Here is a 21,256-nt window from a genome sequence, read left to right as displayed (position 1 = left end):
CATGAGTTTATGAGTCCCTGTAGCTAGGAGAGCTATATGTGATTCCACATGGGGTTAACATCATTAAAAGGCTTTTTTAAATATTAATTGTTAAACATGAGTTTATGAGTCCATGTAGCTAGGAGAGCTTTATGTGATTCCACATGGGGTTAACATCATTAAAAGGCTTTTTTAAATATTCATTGTTAAACATGAGTTTATGAGTCCCTGTAGCTAGGAGAGCTTTATGTGATTCCACATGGGGTTAACATCATTAAAAGGCTTTTTTAAATATTCATTGTTAAACATGAGTTTATGAGTCCCTGTAGCTAGGAGAGCTATATGTGATTCCACATGGGGTTAACATCATTAAAAGGCTTTTTCAAATATTAATTGTTAAACATGAGTTTATGAGTCCCTGTAGCTAGGAGAGCTTTATGTGATTCCACATGAGGTTAACATCATTAAAAGGCCTTTTTAAATATTAATTGTAAAACATGAGTTTATGAGTCCCTGTAGCTAGGAGAGCTAGATGTGATTCCACATGGGGTTAACATCATTAAAAGGCTTTTTTAAATATTCATTGTTAAACATGAGTTTATGAGTCCCTGTAGCTAGGAGAGCTATATGTGATTCCACATGGGGTTAACATCATTAAAAGGCTTTTTTAAATATTCATTGTTAAACATGAGTCTATGAGTCCCTGTAGCTAGGAGAGCTTTATGTGATTCCACATGGGGTTAACATCATTAAAAGGCCTTTTTAAATATTAATTGTTAAACATGAGTTTATGAGTCCCTGGAGCCAGGAGAGCTTTATGTGATTCCACATGAGGTTAACATCATTAAAAGGCCTTTTTAAATATTCATTGTTAAACATGAGTTTATGAGTCCCTGTAGCTAGGAGAGCTTTATGTGATTCCACATGGGGTTAACATCATTAAAAGGCTTTTTTAAATATTAATTGTTAAACATGAGTTTATGAGTCCCTGTAGCTAGGAGAGCTTTATGTGATTCCACATGGGGTTAACATCATTAAAAGGCTTTTTTAAATATTCATTGTTAAACATGAGTTTATGAGTCCCTGTAGCTAGGAGAGCTTTATGTGATTCCACATGGGGTTATATCATTAAAAGGCTTTTTTAAATATTAATTGTTAAACATGAGTTTATGAGTCCCTGTAGCTAGGAGAGCTTTATGTGATTCCACATGGGGTTAACATCATTAAAAGGCTTTTTTAAATATTCATTGTTAAACATGAGTTTATGAGTCCCTGTAGCTAGGAGAGCTTTATGTGATTCAACATGAGGTTAACATCATTAAAAGGCCTTTTTAAATATTCATTGTTAAACATGAGTTTATGAGTCCCTGTAGCTAGGAGAGCTATATGTGATTCCACATGGGGTTAACATCATTAAAAGGTTTTTTTAAATATTCATTGTTAAACATGAGTTTATGAGTCCCTGTAGCTAGGAGAGCTTTATGTGATTCCACATGGGGTTAACATCATTAAAAGGCTTTTTTAAATATTCATTGTTACACATGAGTTTATGCGTCCCTGTAGCTAGGAGAGCTTTATGTGATTCCACATGAGGTTAACATCATTAAAAGGCTTTTTTAAATATTCATTGTTAAACATGAGTTTATGAGTCCCTGTAGCTAGGAGAGCTATATGTGATTCCACATGGGGTTAACATCATTAAAAGGTTTTTTTAAATATTCATTGTTAAACATGAGTTTATGAGTCCCTGTAGCTAGGAGAGCTATATGTGATTCCACATGGGGTTAACATCATTAAAAGGCTTTTTTAAATATTCATTGTTAAACATGAGTTTATGAGTCCCTGTAGCTAGGAGAGCTTTATGTGATTCCACATGAGGTTAACATCATTAAAAGGCCTTTTTAAATATTCATTGTTAAACATGAGTTTATGAGTCCCTGTAGCTGGGAGAGCTATATGTGATTCCACATGGGGTTAACATCATTAAAAGGCTTTTTTAAATATTCATTGTTAAACATGAGTTTATGAGTCCCTGTAGCTAGGAGAGCTATATGTGATTCCACATGAGGTTAACATCATTAAAAGGCCTTTTTAAATATTCATTGTTAAACATGAGTTTATGAGTCCCTGTAGCTAGGAGAGCTATATGTGATTCCACATGAGGTTAACATCATTAAAAGGCTTTTTTAAATATTCATTGTTAAACATGAGTTTATGAGTCCCTGTAGCTAGGAGAGCTATATGTGATTCCACATGAGGTTAACATCATTAAAAGGCTTTTTTAAATATTCATTGTTAAACATGAGTTTATGAGTCCCTGTAGCTAGGAGAGCTATATGTGATTCCACATGAGGTTAACATCATTAAAAGGCTTTTTTAAATATTCATTGTAAAACATGAGTTTATGAGTCCCTGTAGCTAGGAGAGCTATATGTGATTCCACATGAGGTTAACATCATTAAAAGGCTTTTTTAAATATTCATTGTTAAACATGAGTTTATGAGTCCCTGTAGCTTGGAGAGCTATATGTGATTCCACATGAGGTTAACATCATTAAAAGGCTTTTTTAAATATTCATTGTTAAACATGAGTTTATGAGTCCCTGTAGCTAGGAGAGCTATATGTGATTCCACATGAGGTTAACATCATTAAAAGGCTTTTTTAAATATTCATTGTTAAACATGAGTTTATGAGTCCCTGTAGCTAGGAGAGCTATATGTGATTCCACATGGGGTTAACATCATTAAAAGGCTTTTTTAAATATTCATTGTTAAACATGAGTTTATGAGTCCCTGTAGCTAGGAGAGCTATATGTGATTCCACATGGGGTTAACATCATTAAAAGGCTTTTTTAAATATTCATTGTTAAACATGAGTTTATGAGTCCCTGTAGCTAGGAGAGCTATATGTGATTCCACATGGGGTTAACATCATTAAAAGGCTTTTTTAAATATTCATTGTTAAACATGAGTTTATGAGTCCCTGTAGCTAGGAGAGCTATATGTGATTCCACAAGGGGTTAACATCATTAAAAGGCCTTTTTAAATATTCATTGTTAAACATGAGTTTATGAGTCCCTGTAGCTAGGAGAGCTTTATGTGATTCCACATGGGGTTAACATCATTAAAAGGCTTTTTTTAAATATTCATTGTTAAACATGAGTTTATGAGTCCCTGTAGCTAGGAGAGCTATATGTGATTCCACATGGGGTTAACATCATTAAAAGGCTTTTTTAAATATTCATTGTTAAACATGAGTTTATGAGTCCATGTAGCTAGGAGAGCTTTATGTGATTCCACATGGGGTTAACATCATTAAAAGGCTTTTTTAAATATTCATTGTTAAACATGAGTTTATGAGTCCCTGTAGCTAGGAGAGCTTTATGTGATTCCACATGGGGTTAACATCATTAAAAGGCTTTTTTAAATATTCATTGTTAAACATGAGTTTATGAGTCCCTGTAGCTAGGAGAGCTATATGTGATTCCACATGGGGTTAACATCATTAAAAGGCTTTTTCAAATATTAATTGTTAAACATGAGTTTATGAGTCCCTGTAGCTAGGAGAGCTTTATGTGATTCCACATGAGGTTAACATCATTAAAAGGCCTTTTTAAATATTAATTGTAAAACATGAGTTTATGAGTCCCTGTAGCTAGGAGAGCTAGATGTGATTCCACATGGGGTTAACATCATTAAAAGGCTTTTTTAAATATTCATTGTTAAACATGAGTTTATGAGTCCCTGTAGCTAGGAGAGCTATATGTGATTCCACATGGGGTTAACATCATTAAAAGGCTTTTTTAAATATTCATTGTTAAACATGAGTTTATGAGTCCCTGTAGCTAGGAGAGCTTTATGTGATTCAACATGAGGTTAACATCATTAAAAGGCCTTTTTAAATATTCATTGTTAAACATGAGTTTATGAGTCCCTGTAGCTAGGAGAGCTATATGTGATTCCACATGGGGTTAACATCATTAAAAGGTTTTTTTAAATATTCATTGTTAAACATGAGTTTATGAGTCCCTGTAGCTAGGAGAGCTTTATGTGATTCCACATGGGGTTAACATCATTAAAAGGCTTTTTTAAATATTCATTGTTAAACATGAGTTTATGCGTCCCTGTAGCTATCAGAGCTTTATGTGATTCCACATGAGGTTAACATCATTAAAAGGCCTTTTTAAATATTCATTGTTAAACATGAGTTTATGAGTCCCTGTAGCTAGGAGAGCTATATGTGATTCCACATGGGGTTAACATCATTAAAAGGTTTTTTTAAATATTCATTGTTAAACATGAGTTTATGAGTCCCTGTAGCTAGGAGAGCTATATGTGATTCCACATGGGGTTAACATCATTAAAAGGCTTTTTTAAATATTCATTGTTAAACATGAGTTTATGAGTCCCTGTAGCTAGGAGAGCTTTATGTGATTCCACATGAGGTTAACATCATTAAAAGGCCTTTTTAAATATTCATTGTTAAACATGAGTTTATGAGTCCCTGTAGCTAGGAGAGCTATATGTGATTCCACATGGGGTTAACATCATTAAAAGGCTTTTTTCAATATTCATTGTTAAACATGAGTTTATGAGTCCCTGTAGCTAGGAGAGCTTTATGTGATTCCACATGGGGTTAACATCATTAAAAGGCTTTTTTAAATATTCATTGTTAAACATGAGTTTATGAGTCCCTGTAGCTAGGAGAGCTATATGTGATTCCACATGGGGTTCACATCATTAAAAGGCCTTTTTAAATATTCATTGTTAAACATGAGTTTATGAGTCCCTGTAGCTAGGAGAGCTTTATGTGATTCCACATGGGGTTAACATCATTAAAAGGCTTTTTTTAAATATTCATTGTTAAACATGAGTTTATGAGTCCCTGTAGCTAGGAGAGCTATATGTGATTCCACATGGGGTTAACATCATTAAAAGGCTTTTTTAAATATTCATTGTTAAACATGAGTTTATGAGTCCATGTAGCTAGGAGAGCTTTATGTGATTCCACATGGGGTTAACATCATTAAAAGGCTTTTTTAAATATTCATTGTTAAACATGAGTTTATGAGTCCCTGTAGCTAGGAGAGCTTTATGTGATTCCACATGGGGTTAACATCATTAAAAGGCTTTTTTAAATATTCATTGTTAAACATGAGTTTATGAGTCCCTGTAGCTAGGAGAGCTATATGTGATTCCACATGGGGTTAACATCATTAAAAGGCTTTTTCAAATATTAATTGTTAAACATGAGTTTATGAGTCCCTGTAGCTAGGAGAGCTTTATGTGATTCCACATGAGGTTAACATCATTAAAAGGCCTTTTTAAATATTAATTGTAAAACATGAGTTTATGAGTCCCTGTAGCTAGGAGAGCTAGATGTGATTCCACATGGGGTTAACATCATTAAAAGGCTTTTTTAAATATTCATTGTTAAACATGAGTTTATGAGTCCCTGTAGCTAGGAGAGCTATATGTGATTCCACATGGGGTTAACATCATTAAAAGGCTTTTTTAAATATTCATTGTTAAACATGAGTTTATGAGTCCCTGTAGCTAGGAGAGCTTTATGTGATTCCACATGAGGTTAACATCATTAAAAGGCTTTTTTAAATATTCATTGTTAAACATGAGTTTATGAGTCCCTGTAGCTAGGAGAGCTATATGTGATTCCACATGAGGTTAACATCATTAAAAGGCTTTTTTAAATATTCATTGTTAAACATGAGTTTATGAGTCCCTGTAGCTAGGAGAGCTATATGTGATTCCACATGAGGTTAACATCATTAAAAGGCTTTTTTAAATATTCATTGTTAAACATGAGTTTATGAGTCCCTGTAGCTAGGAGAGCTATATGTGATTCCACATGAGGTTAACATCATTAAAAGGCTTTTTTAAATATTCATTGTTAAACATGAGTTTATGAGTCCCTGTAGCTAGGAGAGCTATATGTGATTCCACATGAGGTTAACATCATTAAAAGGCTTTTTTAAATATTCATTGTTAAACATGAGTTTATGAGTCCCTGTAGCTAGGAGAGCTATATGTGATTCGACATGGGGTTAACATCATTAAAAGGCTTTTTTAAATATTCATTGTTAAACATGAGTTTATGAGTCCCTGTAGCTAGGAGAGCTATATGTGATTCCACATGGGGTTAACATCATTAAAAGGCCTTTTTAAATATTCATTGTTAAACATGAGTTTATGAGTCCCTGTAGCTAGGAGAGCTTTATGTGATTCCACATGGGGTTAACATCATTAAAAGGCTTTTTTTAAATATTCATTGTTAAACATGAGTTTATGAGTCCCTGTAGCTAGGAGAGCTATATGTGATTCCACATGGGGTTAACATCATTAAAAGGCTTTTTTTAAATATTCATTGTTAAACATGAGTTTATGAGTCCATGTAGCTAGGAGAGCTTTATGTGATTCCACATGGGGTTAACATCATTAAAAGGCTTTTTTAAATATTCATTGTTAAACATGAGTTTATGAGTCCCTGTAGCTAGGAGAGCTTTATGTGATTCCACATGGGGTTAACATCATTAAAAGGCTTTTTTAAATATTCATTGTTAAACATGAGTTTATGAGTCCCTGTAGCTAGGAGAGCTATATGTGATTCCACATGGGGTTAACATCATTAAAAGGCTTTTTTAAATATTCATTGTTAAACATGAGTTTATGAGTCCCTGTAGCTAGGAGAGCTATATGTGATTCCACATGGGGTTAACATCATTAAAAGGCCTTTTTAAATATTCATTGTTAAACATGAGTTTATGAGTCCCTGTAGCTAGGAGAGCTTTATGTGATTCCACATGGGGTTAACATCATTAAAAGGCTTTTTTTAAATATTCCTTGTTAAACATGAGTTTATAATTCCCTGTAGCTAGGAGAGCTATATGTGATTCCACATGGGGTTAACATCATTAAAAGGCTTTTTTAAATATTCATTGTTAAACATGAGTTTATGAGTCCATGTAGCTAGGAGAGCTTTATGTGATTCCACACGGGGTTAACATCATTAAAAGGCTTTTTTAAATATTCATTGTTAAACATGAGTTTATGAGTCCCTGTAGCTAGGAGAGCTTTATGTGATTCCACATGGGGTTAACATCATTAAAAGGCTTTTTTAAATATTCATTGTTAAACATGAGTTTATGAGTCCCTGTAGCTAGGAGAGCTATATGTGATTCCACATGGGGTTAACATCATTAAAAGGCTTTTTCAAATATTAATTGTTAAACATGAGTTTATGAGTCCCTGTAGCTAGGAGAGCTTTATGTGATTCCACATGAGGTTAACATCATTAAAAGGCCTTTTTAAATATTAATTGTAAAACATGAGTTTATGAGTCCCTGTAGCTAGGAGAGCTAGATGTGATTCCACATGGGGTTAACATCATTAAAAGGCTTTTTTAAATATTCATTGTTAAACATGAGTTTATGAGTCCCTGTAGCTAGGAGAGCTATATGTGATTCCACATGGGGTTAACATCATTAAAAGGCTTTTTTAAATATTCATTGTTAAACATGAGTTTATGAGTCCCTGTAGCTAGGAGAGCTTTATGTGATTCAACATGAGGTTAACATCATTAAAAGGCCTTTTTAAATATTCATTGTTAAACATGAGTTTATGAGTCCCTGTAGCTAGGAGAGCTATATGTGATTCCACATGGGGTTAACATCATTAAAAGGTTTTTTTAAATATTCATTGTTAAACATGAGTTTATGAGTCCCTGTAGCTAGGAGAGCTTTATGTGATTCCACATGGGGTTAACATCATTAAAAGGCTTTTTTAAATATTCATTGTTAAACATGTGTTTATGCGTCCCTGTAGCTATGAGAGCTTTATGTGATTCCACATGAGGTTAACATCATTAAAAGGCCTTTTTAAATATTCATTGTTAAACATGAGTTTATGAGTCCCTGTAGCTAGGAGAGCTATATGTGATTCCACATGGGGTTAACATCATTAAAAGGTTTTTTTAAATATTCATTGTTAAACATGAGTTTATGAGTCCCTGTAGCTAGGAGAGCTATATGTGATTCCACATGGGGTTAACATCATTAAAAGGCTTTTTTAAATATTCATTGTTAAACATGAGTTTATGAGTCCCTGTAGCTAGGAGAGCTTTATGTGATTCCACATGAGGTTAACATCATTAAAAGGCCTTTTTAAATATTCATTGTTAAACATGAGTTTATGAGTCCCTGTAGCTAGGAGAGCTATATGTGATTCCACATGGGGTTAACATCATTAAAAGGCTTTTTTCAATATTCATTGTTAAACATGAGTTTATGAGTCCCTGTAGCTAGGAGAGCTTTATGTGATTCCACATGGGGTTAACATCATTAAAAGGCTTTTTTAAATATTCATTGTTAAACATGAGTTTATGAGTCCCTGTAGCTAGGAGAGATATATGTGATTCCACATGGGGTTAACATCATTAAAAGGCCTTTTTAAATATTCATTGTTAAACATGAGTTTATGAGTCCCTGTAGCTAGGAGAGCTTTATGTGATTCCACATGGGGTTAACATCATTAAAAGGCTTTTTTTAAATATTCATTGTTAAACATGAGTTTATGAGTCCCTGTAGCTAGGAGAGCTATATGTGATTCCACATGGGGTTAACATCATTAAAAGGCTTTTTCAAATATTAATTGTTAAACATGAGTTTATGAGTCCCTGTAGCTAGGAGAGCTTTATGTGATTCCACATGAGGTTAACATCATTAAAAGGCCTTTTTAAATATTAATTGTAAAACATGAGTTTATGAGTCCCTGTAGCTAGGAGAGCTAGATGTGATTCCACATGGGGTTAACATCATTAAAAGGCTTTTTTAAATATTCATTGTTAAACATGAGTTTATGAGTCCCTGTAGCTAGGAGAGCTATATGTGATTCCACATGGGGTTAACATCATTAAAAGGCTTTTTTAAATATTCATTGTTAAACATGAGTTTATGAGTCCCTGTAGCTAGGAGAGCTTTATGTGATTCCACATGAGGTTAACATCATTAAAAGGCTTTTTTAAATATTCATTGTTAAACATGAGTTTATGAGTCCCTGTAGCTAGGAGAGCTATATGTGATTCCACATGAGGTTAACATCATTAAAAGGCTTTTTTAAATATTCATTGTTAAACATGAGTTTATGAGTCCCTGTAGCTAGGAGAGCTATATGTGATTCCACATGAGGTTAACATCATTAAAAGGCTTTTTTAAATATTCATTGTTAAACATGAGTTTATGAGTCCCTGTAGCTAGGAGAGCTATATGTGATTCCACATGAGGTTAACATCATTAAAAGGCTTTTTTAAATATTCATTGTTAAACATGAGTTTATGAGTCCCTGTAGCTAGGAGAGCTATATGTGATTCCACATGAGGTTAACATCATTAAAAGGCTTTTTTAAATATTCATTGTTAAACATGAGTTTATGAGTCCCTGTAGCTAGGAGAGCTATATGTGATTCGACATGGGGTTAACATCATTAAAAGGCTTTTTTAAATATTCATTGTTAAACATGAGTTTATGAGTCCCTGTAGCTAGGAGAGCTATATGTGATTCCACATGGGGTTAACATCATTAAAAGGCCTTTTTAAATATTCATTGTTAAACATGAGTTTATGAGTCCCTGTAGCTAGGAGAGCTTTATGTGATTCCACATGGGGTTAACATCATTAAAAGGCTTTTTTTAAATATTCATTGTTAAACATGAGTTTATGAGTCCCTGTAGCTAGGAGAGCTATATGTGATTCCACATGGGGTTAACATCATTAAAAGGCTTTTTTTAAATATTCATTGTTAAACATGAGTTTATGAGTCCATGTAGCTAGGAGAGCTTTATGTGATTCCACATGGGGTTAACATCATTAAAAGGCTTTTTTAAATATTCATTGTTAAACATGAGTTTATGAGTCCCTGTAGCTAGGAGAGCTTTATGTGATTCCACATGGGGTTAACATCATTAAAAGGCTTTTTTAAATATTCATTGTTAAACATGAGTTTATGAGTCCCTGTAGCTAGGAGAGCTATATGTGATTCCACATGGGGTTAACATCATTAAAAGGCTTTTTTAAATATTCATTGTTAAACATGAGTTTATGAGTCCCTGTAGCTAGGAGAGCTATATGTGATTCCACATGGGGTTAACATCATTAAAAGGCCTTTTTAAATATTCATTGTTAAACATGAGTTTATGAGTCCCTGTAGCTAGGAGAGCTTTATGTGATTCCACATGGGGTTAACATCATTAAAAGGCTTTTTTTAAATATTCATTGTTAAACATGAGTTTATAATTCCCTGTAGCTAGGAGAGCTATATGTGATTCCACATGGGGTTAACATCATTAAAAGGCTTTTTTAAATATTCATTGTTAAACATGAGTTTATGAGTCCATGTAGCTAGGAGAGCTTTATGTGATTCCACACGGGGTTAACATCATTAAAAGGCTTTTTTAAATATTCATTGTTAAACATGAGTTTATGAGTCCCTGTAGCTAGGAGAGCTTTATGTGATTCCACATGGGGTTAACATCATTAAAAGGCTTTTTTAAATATTCATTGTTAAACATGAGTTTATGAGTCCCTGTAGCTAGGAGAGCTATATGTGATTCCACATGGGGTTAACATCATTAAAAGGCTTTTTCAAATATTAATTGTTAAACATGAGTTTATGAGTCCCTGTAGCTAGGAGAGCTTTATGTGATTCCACATGAGGTTAACATCATTAAAAGGCCTTTTTAAATATTAATTGTAAAACATGAGTTTATGAGTCCCTGTAGCTAGGAGAGCTAGATGTGATTCCACATGGGGTTAACATCATTAAAAGGCTTTTTTAAATATTCATTGTTAAACATGAGTTTATGAGTCCCTGTAGCTAGGAGAGCTATATGTGATTCCACATGGGGTTAACATCATTAAAAGGCTTTTTTAAATATTCATTGTTAAACATGAGTTTATGAGTCCCTGTAGCTAGGAGAGCTTTATGTGATTCAACATGAGGTTAACATCATTAAAAGGCCTTTTTAAATATTCATTGTTAAACATGAGTTTATGAGTCCCTGTAGCTAGGAGAGCTATATGTGATTCCACATGGGGTTAACATCATTAAAAGGTTTTTTTAAATATTCATTGTTAAACATGAGTTTATGAGTCCCTGTAGCTAGGAGAGCTTTATGTGATTCCACATGGGGTTAACATCATTAAAAGGCTTTTTTAAATATTCATTGTTAAACATGTGTTTATGCGTCCCTGTAGCTATGAGAGCTTTATGTGATTCCACATGAGGTTAACATCATTAAAAGGCCTTTTTAAATATTCATTGTTAAACATGAGTTTATGAGTCCCTGTAGCTAGGAGAGCTATATGTGATTCCACATGGGGTTAACATCATTAAAAGGTTTTTTTAAATATTCATTGTTAAACATGAGTTTATGAGTCCCTGTAGCTAGGAGAGCTATATGTGATTCCACATGGGGTTAACATCATTAAAAGGCTTTTTTAAATATTCATTGTTAAACATGAGTTTATGAGTCCCTGTAGCTAGGAGAGCTTTATGTGATTCCACATGAGGTTAACATCATTAAAAGGCCTTTTTAAATATTCATTGTTAAACATGAGTTTATGAGTCCCTGTAGCTAGGAGAGCTATATGTGATTCCACATGGGGTTAACATCATTAAAAGGCTTTTTTCAATATTCATTGTTAAACATGAGTTTATGAGTCCCTGTAGCTAGGAGAGCTTTATGTGATTCCACATGGGGTTAACATCATTAAAAGGCTTTTTTAAATATTCATTGTTAAACATGAGTTTATGAGTCCCTGTAGCTAGGAGAGCTATATGTGATTCCACATGGGGTTAACATCATTAAAAGGCCTTTTTAAATATTCATTGTTAAACATGAGTTTATGAGTCCCTGTAGCTAGGAGAGCTTTATGTGATTCCACATGGGGTTAACATCATTAAAAGGCTTTTTTTAAATATTCATTGTTAAACATGAGTTTATGAGTCCCTGTAGCTAGGAGAGCTATATGTGATTCCACATGGGGTTAACATCATTAAAAGGCTTTTTTAAATATTCATTGTTAAACATGAGTTTATGAGTCCATGTAGCTAGGAGAGCTTTATGTGATTCCACATGGGGTTAACATCATTAAAAGGCTTTTTTAAATATTCATTGTTAAACATGAGTTTATGAGTCCCTGTAGCTAGGAGAGCTTTATGTGATTCCACATGGGGTTAACATCATTAAAAGGCTTTTTTAAATATTCATTGTTAAACATGAGTTTATGAGTCCCTGTAGCTAGGAGAGCTATATGTGATTCCACATGGGGTTAACATCATTAAAAGGCTTTTTCAAATATTAATTGTTAAACATGAGTTTATGAGTCCCTGTAGCTAGGAGAGCTTTATGTGATTCCACATGAGGTTAACATCATTAAAAGGCCTTTTTAAATATTAATTGTAAAACATGAGTTTATGAGTCCCTGTAGCTAGGAGAGCTAGATGTGATTCCACATGGGGTTAACATCATTAAAAGGCTTTTTTAAATATTCATTGTTAAACATGAGTTTATGAGTCCCTGTAGCTAGGAGAGCTATATGTGATTCCACATGGGGTTAACATCATTAAAAGGCTTTTTTAAATATTCATTGTTAAACATGAGTTTATGAGTCCCTGTAGCTAGGAGAGCTTTATGTGATTCCACATGAGGTTAAAATCATTAAAAGGCCTTTTTAAATATTCATTGTTAAACATGAGTTTATGAGTCCCTGTAGCTAGGAGAGCTATATGTGATTCCACATGGGGTTAACATCATTAAAAGGTTTTTTTAAATATTCATTGTTAAACATGAGTTTATGAGTCCCTGTAGCTAGGAGAGCTTTATGTGATTCCACATGGGGTTAACATCATTAAAAGGCTTTTTTAAATATTCATTGTTAAACATGAGTTTATGCGTCCCTGTAGCTATGAGAGCTTTATGTGATTCCACATGAGGTTAACATCATTAAAAGGCCTTTTTAAATATTCATTGTTAAACATGAGTTTATGAGTCCCTGTAGCTTGGAGAGCTATATGTGATTCCACATGGGGTTAACATCATTAAAAGTTTTTTTTAAATATTCATTGTTAAACATGAGTTTATGAGTCCCTGTAGCTAGGAGAGCTATATGTGATTCCACATGGGGTTAACATCATTAAAAGGCTTTTTTAAATATTCATTGTTAAACATGAGTTTATGAGTCCCTGTAGCTAGGAGAGCTTTATGTGATTCCACATGAGGTTAACATCATTAAAAGGCCTTTTTAAATATTCATTGTTAAACATCAGTTTATGAGTCCCTGTAGCTAGGAGAGCTATATGTGATTCCACATGGGGTTAACATCATTAAAAGGTTTTTTTAAATATTCATTGTTAAACATGAGTTTATGAGTCCCTGTAGCTAGGAGAGCTTTATGTTATTCCACATGGGGTTAACATCATTAAAAGGCTTTTTTAAATATTCATTGTTAAACATGAGTTTATGAGTCCCTGTAGCTTGGAGAGCTTTATGTGATTCCACATGGGGTTAACATCATTAAAAGGCTTTTTTAAATATTCATTGTTAAACATGAGTTTATGAGTCCCTGTAGCTAGGAGAGCTATATGTGATTCCACATGGGGTTAACATCATTAAAAGGCTTTTTTAAATATTCATTGTTAAACATGAGTTTATGAGTCCCTGTAGCTAGGAGAGCTTTATGTGATTCCACATGAGGTTAACATCATTAAAAGGCCTTTTTAAATATTCATTGTTAAACATGAGTTTATGAGTCCCTGTAGCTAGGAGAGCTATATGTGATTCCACATGAGGTTAACATCATTAAAAGGCTTTTTTAAATATTCATTGTTAAACATGAGTTTATGAGTCCCTGTAGCTAGGAGAGCTATATGTGATTCCACATGAGGTTAACATCATTAAAAGGCTTTTTTAAATATTCATTGTTAAACATGAGTTTATGAGTCCCTGTAGCTAGGAGAGCTATATGTGATTCCACATGAGGTTAACATCATTAAAAGGCTTTTTTAAATATTCATTGTTAAACATGAGTTTATGAGTCCCTGTAGCTAAGAGAGCTATATGTGATTCCACATGGGGTTAACATCATTAAAAGGCTTTTTTAAATATTAATTGTTAAACATGAGTTTATGAGTCCCTGTAGCTAGGAGAGCTATATGTGATTCCACATGGGGTTAACATCATTAAAAGGCTTTTTTAAATATTCATTGTTAAACATGAGTTTATGAGTCCCTGTAGCTAGGAGAGCTATATGTGATTCCACATGGGGTTAACATCATTAAAAGGCTTTTTTAAATATTCATTGTTAAACATGAGTTTATGAGTCCCTGTAGCTAGGAGAGCTATATGTGATTCCACATGGGGTTAACATCATTAAAAGGCCTTTTTAAATATTCATTGTTAAACATGAGTTTATGAGTCCCTGTAGCTAGGAGAGCTTTATGTGATTCCACATGGGGTTAACATCATTAAAAGGCTTTTTTTAAATATTCATTGTTAAACATGAGTTTATGAGTCCCTGTAGCTAGGAGAGCTATATGTGATTCCACATGGGGTTAACATCATTAAAAGGCTTTTTTAAATATTAATTGTTAAACATGAGTTTATGAGTCCATGTAGCTAGGAGAGCTTTATGTTATTCCACATGGGGTTAACATCATTAAAAGGCTTTTTTAAATATTCATTGTTAAACATGAGTTTATGAGTCCCTGTAGCTAGGAGAGCTTTATGTGATTCCACATGGGGTTAACATCATTAAAAGGCTTTTTTAAATATTCATTGTTAAACATGAGTTTATGAGTCCCTGTAGCTAGGAGAGCTATATGTGATTCCACATGGGGTTAACATCATTAAAAGGCTTTTTCAAATATTAATTGTTAAACATGAGTTTATGAGTCCCTGTAGCTAGGAGAGCTTTATGTGATTCCACATGAGGTTAACATCATTAAAAGGCCTTTTTAAATATTAATTGTAAAACATGAGTTTATGAGTCCCTGTAGCTAGGAGAGCTAGATGTGATTCCACATGGGGTTAACATCATTAAAAGGCTTTTTTAAATATTCATTGTTAAACATGAGTTTATGAGTCCCTGTAGCTAGGAGAGCTATATGTGATTCCACATGGGGTTAACATCATTAAAAGGCTTTTTTAAATATTCATTGTTAAACATGAGTCTATGAGTCCCTGTAGCTAGGAGAGCTTTATGTGATTCCATATGGGGTTAACATCATTAAAAGGCCTTTTTAAATATTAATTGTTAAACATGAGTTTATGAGTCCCTGTAGCCAGGAGAGCTTTATGTGATTCCACATGAGGTTAACATCATTAAAAGGCCTTTTTAAATATTCATTGTTAAACATGAGTTTATGAGTCCCTGTAGCTAGGAGAGCTTTATGTGATTCCACATGGGGTTAACATCATTAAAAGGCTTTTTTAAATATTAATTGTTAAACATGAGTTTATGAGTCCCTGTAGCTAGGAGAGCTTTATGTGATTCCACATGGGGTTATATCATTAAAAGGCTTTTTTAAATATTAATTGTTAAACATGAGTTTATGAGTCCCTGTAGCTAGGAGAGCTTTATGTGATTCCACATGGGGTTAACATCATTAAAAGGCTTTTTTAAATATTCATTGTTAAACATGAGTTTATGAGTCCCTGTAGCTAGGAGAGCTTTATGTAATTCCACATGAGGTTAACATCATTAAAAGGCCTTTTTAAATATTAATTGTTAAACATGAGTTTATGAGTCCCTGTAGCGAGGAGAGCTATATGTGATTCCACAGGGGGTTAACATCATTAAAAGGCTTTTTTAAATATTCATTGTTAAACATGAGTTTATGAGTCCCTGTAGCTAGGAGAGCTTTATGTGATTCCACATGGGGTTAACATCATTAAAAGGTTTTTTAAATATTAATTGTTAAACATGAGTTTATGAGTCCCTGTAGCGAGGAGAGCTATATGTGATTCCACAGGGGGTTAACATCATTAAAAGGCTTTTTTAAATATTCATTGTTAAACATGAGTTTATGAGTCCCTGTAGCGAGGAGAGCTATATGTGATTCCACATGGGGTTAACATCATTAAAAGGCTTTTTTAAATATTCATTGTTAAACATGAGTCTATGAGTCCCTGTAGCTAGGAGAGCTTTATGTGATTCCACATGAGGTTAACATCATTAAAAGGCCTTTTTAAATATTAATTGTTAAACATGAGTTTATGAGTCCCTGTAGCCAGGAGAGCTTTATGTGATTCCACATGAGGTTAACATCATTAAAAGGCCTTTTTAAATATTCATTGTTAAACATGAGTTTATGAGTCCCTGTAGCTAGGAGAGCTATATGTGATTCCACATGGGGTTAACATCATTAAAAGGCTTTTTTAAATATTCATTGTTAAACATGAGTTTATGAGTCCCTGTAGCTAGGAGAGCTTTATGTGATTCCACATGGGGTTAACATCATTAAAAGGCTTTTTTAAATATTCATTGTTAAACATGAGTTTATGAGTCCCTGTAGCTAGGAGAGCTTTATGTGATTCCACATGGGGTTAACATCATTAAAAGGCTTTTTTAAATATTCATTGTTAAACATGAGTTTATGAGTCCCTGTAGCTAGGAGAGCTATATGTGATTCCACATGGTGTTAACACCATTAAAAGGCTTTTTTAAATATTAATTGTTAAACATGAGTTTATGAGTCCCTGTAGCTAGGAGAGCTTTATGTGATTCCACATGAGGTTAACATCATTAAAAGGCCTTTTTAAATATTAATTGTAAAACATGAGTTTATGAGTCCCTGTAGCTAGGAGAGCTAGATGTGATTCCACATTGGGTTAACATCATTTAAAGGCTTTTTTAAATATTCATTGTTAAACATGAGTTTATGAGTCCCTGTAGCTAGGAGAGCTTTATGTGATTCCACATGGGGTTAACATCATTAAAAGGCTTTTTTAAATATTAATTGTTAAACATGAGTTTATGAGTCCCTGTAGCGAGGAGAGCTATATGTGATTCCACATGGGGTTAACATCATTAAAAGGCTTTTTTAAATATTCATTGTTAAACATGAGTCTATGAGTCCCTGTAGCTAGGAGAGCTTTATGTGATTCCACATGGGGTTAACATCATTAAAAGGCCTTTTTAAATATTAATTGTTAAACATGAGTTTATGAGTCCCTGTAGCCAGGAGAGCTTTATGTGATTCCACATGAGGTTAACATCATTAAAAGGCCTTTTTAAATATTCATTGTTAAACATGAGTTTATGAGTCTCTGTAGCAAGGAGAGCTTTATGTGATTCCACATGGGGTTAACATCATTAAAAGGCTTTTTTAAATATTAATTGTTAAACATGAGTTTATGAGTCCCTGTAGCTAGGAGAGCTTTATGTGATTCCACATGGGGTTAACATCATTAAAAGGCTTTTTTAAATATTCATTGTTAAACATGAGTTTATGAGTCCCTGTAGCTAGGAGAGCTTTATGTGATTCCACATGGGGTTATATCATTAAAAGGCTTTTTTAAATATTAATTGTTAAACATGAGTTTATGAGTCCCTGTAGCTAGGAGAGCTAGATGTGATTCCACATGGGGTTAACATCATTAAAAGGCTTTTTTAAATATTCATTGTTAAACATGAGTTTATGAGTCCCTGTAGCTAGGAGAACTATATGTGATTCCACAGGGGGTTAACATCATTAAAAGGCTTTTTTAAATATTCATTGTTAAACATGAGTTTATGAGTCCCTGTAGCTAGGAGAGCTTTATGTGATTCCACATGGGGTTAACATCATTAAAAGGCTTTTTTAAATATTAATTGTTAAACATGAGTTTATGAGTCCCTGTAGCGAGGAGAGCTATATGTGATTCCACATGGGGTTAACATCATTAAAAGGCTTTTTTAAATATTCATTGTTAAACATGAGTCTATGAGTCCCTGTAGCTAGGAGAGCTTTATGTGATTCCACATGGGGTTAACATCATTAAAAGGCCTTTTTAAATATTAATTGTTAAACATGAGTTTATGAGTCCCTGTAGCCAGGAGAGCTTTATGTGATTCCACATGAGGTTAACATCATTAAAAGGCCTTTTTAAATATTAATTGTTCAACATGAGTTTATGAGTCCCTGTAGCTAGGAGAGCTTTATGTGATTCCACATGAGGTTAACATCATTAAAAGGCCTTTTTAAATATTCATTGTTAAACATGAGTTTATGAGTCCCTGTAGCTAGGAGAGCTTTATGTGATTCCACATGAGGTTAACATCATTAAAAGGCCTTTTTAAATATTAATTGTTCAACATGAGTTTATGAGTCCCTGTAGCTAGGAGAGCTTTATGTGATTCCACATGAGGTTAACATCATTAAAAGGCCTTTTTAAATATTCATTGTTAAACATGAGTTTATGAGTCCCTGTAGCTAGGAGAGCTTTATGCGATTCCACATGAGGTTAACATCATTAAAAGGCCTTTTTAAATATTCATTGTTAAACATGAGTTTATGAGTCCCTGTAGCTAGGAGAGCTTTATGTGATTCCACATGAAGTTAACATCATTAAAAGGCCTTTTTAAATATTCATTGTTAAACATGAGTTTATGAGTCCCTGTAGCTATGAGAGCTTTATGTGATTCCACATGGGGTTAACATCATTAAAAGGCTTTTTTAAATATTAATTGTTAAACATGAGTTTATGAGTCCCTGTAGCTATGAGAGCTTTATGTGATTCCACATGGGGTTAACATCATTAAAAGGCTTTTTTAAATATTAATTGTTAAACATGAGTTTATGAGTCCATGTAGCGAGGAGAGCTTTATGTGATTCCACATGGGGTTAACATCATTAAAAGACTCTCATAAAACCCTAAATATTTCTTGATATCTTTTAAGTATCAGTGTGTTCCTACAACACAGAGTAAAAGTAATATGTACTGCAAAAATCATGTAAATATGGAAAATTATGCAAATGTAAGTCATGTCATTCATTAAGAGTAAGGTTAGAAAAACACAAACGCTGTAATATGTGGAGTGATTGAAAAATCAGTTTTGGCAGAATATAGATGAATGGACAAGGGAAACCAGCTACATTTATATGGGATGAAGTAAGAATTATAGATAAAGAAGAACAGTGAAGAATAAAAAGACTTAAAGAACATCGCATAATCTGGTGATGATCAACTACTAAGCATACATAGTATAGTGTTTAACATGATATGGCAACCTTAATTATTAATAATAGATTATATATTACTGAATGTATTAAATGAAGGTTTTATTCATAATTCTGGATAGATTTCTGAGTTCAAGAGAAAGGTTCGCAAGTTCGAGAAAATACACCTGAATAAGATCGGAGGTAACACAAAAACGCTGTGAAAATAAACCCAAGATAATAACTGTATTCCAAAGCGTTAAATAATATGAATCCACATCTCTAAATTGAAGAAACGTAAAGATTTTTAGTTAAATATTCGAAAAAAAAAAATTGTTACGTAGCATTGTTTCAAAAACTATTGTCATTTTATTTTGATTTTCATTAATAATGTTTTGGATATTTTTGATTAAATTCTATTTTGCCACATGTGATTTATTTTTTTTAATTCATTTTAATTCCAGAATCTGCAATAATTAAAGGAATCAATTACTGGATAAAAAGGACCTTTTTCCATTGATGATTTAAAAAGGTTGAAATATAAATTTCTTCATATGAATTTTCTAAAGTTGAAACTTATTACTCGGCCTATCATCATACACTCCATTTAATACTTTTGTGGAATCAGATGCAAGCAAACATGGGAGACAAATCGCATTCTTGTGAAGTATGTGGTTTTTCTTTTACACCAAAGTCACATTTATTGAGTCATATGAACACACATACAGGAGAGAAACCACATTCTTGTGAAATATGTGGTTCTTCTTTTGCACAGAAGTCAAGTTTGTTGCGTCACATGAAAACACATACGGGAGAGAAATCACATTCTTGTGACGTATGTGGTTCTTCTTTTGCATCGAACTCAAATTTATTGACTCATATGAAAACACACATGGGAGAAAAACCACATTCTTGTAAAGTATGTGGTTGCTCTTTTGCAGATAAGTCCAAATTGTTGCGTCATATGAAAAAACATACGGGAGACAAACCATATTCTTGTGACGTATGTCGTTTTTCTTTTGCATGGAAATCAAATTTGCTGCGTCATATGAGAACACACACGGGAGAAAAACCACATTCTTGTGAAGTATGTGGTTCTTCTTTTGCAATGAAGTCAACTTTGTTAAGTCATGTAAAAACGCATACGGGAGAGAAACCACATTCTTGTGAAGTATGTAGTTCATCTTTTGCATGTAAGTCAAGTTTACTGAGTCATGTAAAAACACATACAGGGGAGAAATCATATACTTGTGACGTATGTGGTTCTTCTTTTGCATGGAAGTCAAATTTAGTGACTCATATAAGAACACATACGGGAGAGAAACCACATTCTTGTGACATATGTGATTCTTCTTTTGCACAGAAGTCAAGTTTGTTACGCCATATGAAAATACATGTGGAAGCCTTACATAGAAATATAGGACAAGTAGGAAAATGTGGCAACCCTAGTTGAAGTAAGCGTCCCTAATGATACTGGCCTTAACAGAGCAGAGAGGAAGAAATAATTAAAATACCAAAGATTATGTTCGACATGAAAAGAAACTGAAATCTTAAGAAGGTGTCAATCTTGCCAGTAATTATAGGAGCAACCGGGCTAATGAAAAAGAATTTCAAAAAGAAATACAAACAATAGCCCTTTAAATTAAATCGTTTGAATAAACTAAACTGATGGGAGAATGATTGGCATCCAGTATAATGCCCCATCCCCAGAAAAAACAAATTGATCAGAAAATCAAAACAAAAGAGACAAACCACATTCTTATGAAGTACGTGGTTCCTTTGGACAGAAGTCAGATTTATTGTGTCATATTCTGATAATCTTCCGAATTCCATACCTTAAAGTTGTATACCAGCATCATGAAGCAAGAGTCAGTAGGACAACCTCTATCACATATTCAGCAAATTATTTTTTACAAGACCATCTTACAAATATGATAGAATCAGAAAACAAGTCTGCTACGGAAATCACCAAAACGAGTCTTTTAAAATATTCCAGAACTTTCATTACAGAAAATTGGTATAATGACCCAAACAAGAGCATGACAAACAAACTTATTCACCCAGCACTTT

Source organism: Euprymna scolopes, chromosome 46 (genome assembly GCF_053919585.1).
Source record: "Euprymna scolopes isolate OS-2025 chromosome 46, ASM5391958v1, whole genome shotgun sequence".
Classification (NCBI taxonomy): domain Eukaryota; kingdom Metazoa; phylum Mollusca; class Cephalopoda; order Sepiida; family Sepiolidae; genus Euprymna; species Euprymna scolopes.
This window is presented reverse-complemented; position numbering follows the sequence as displayed.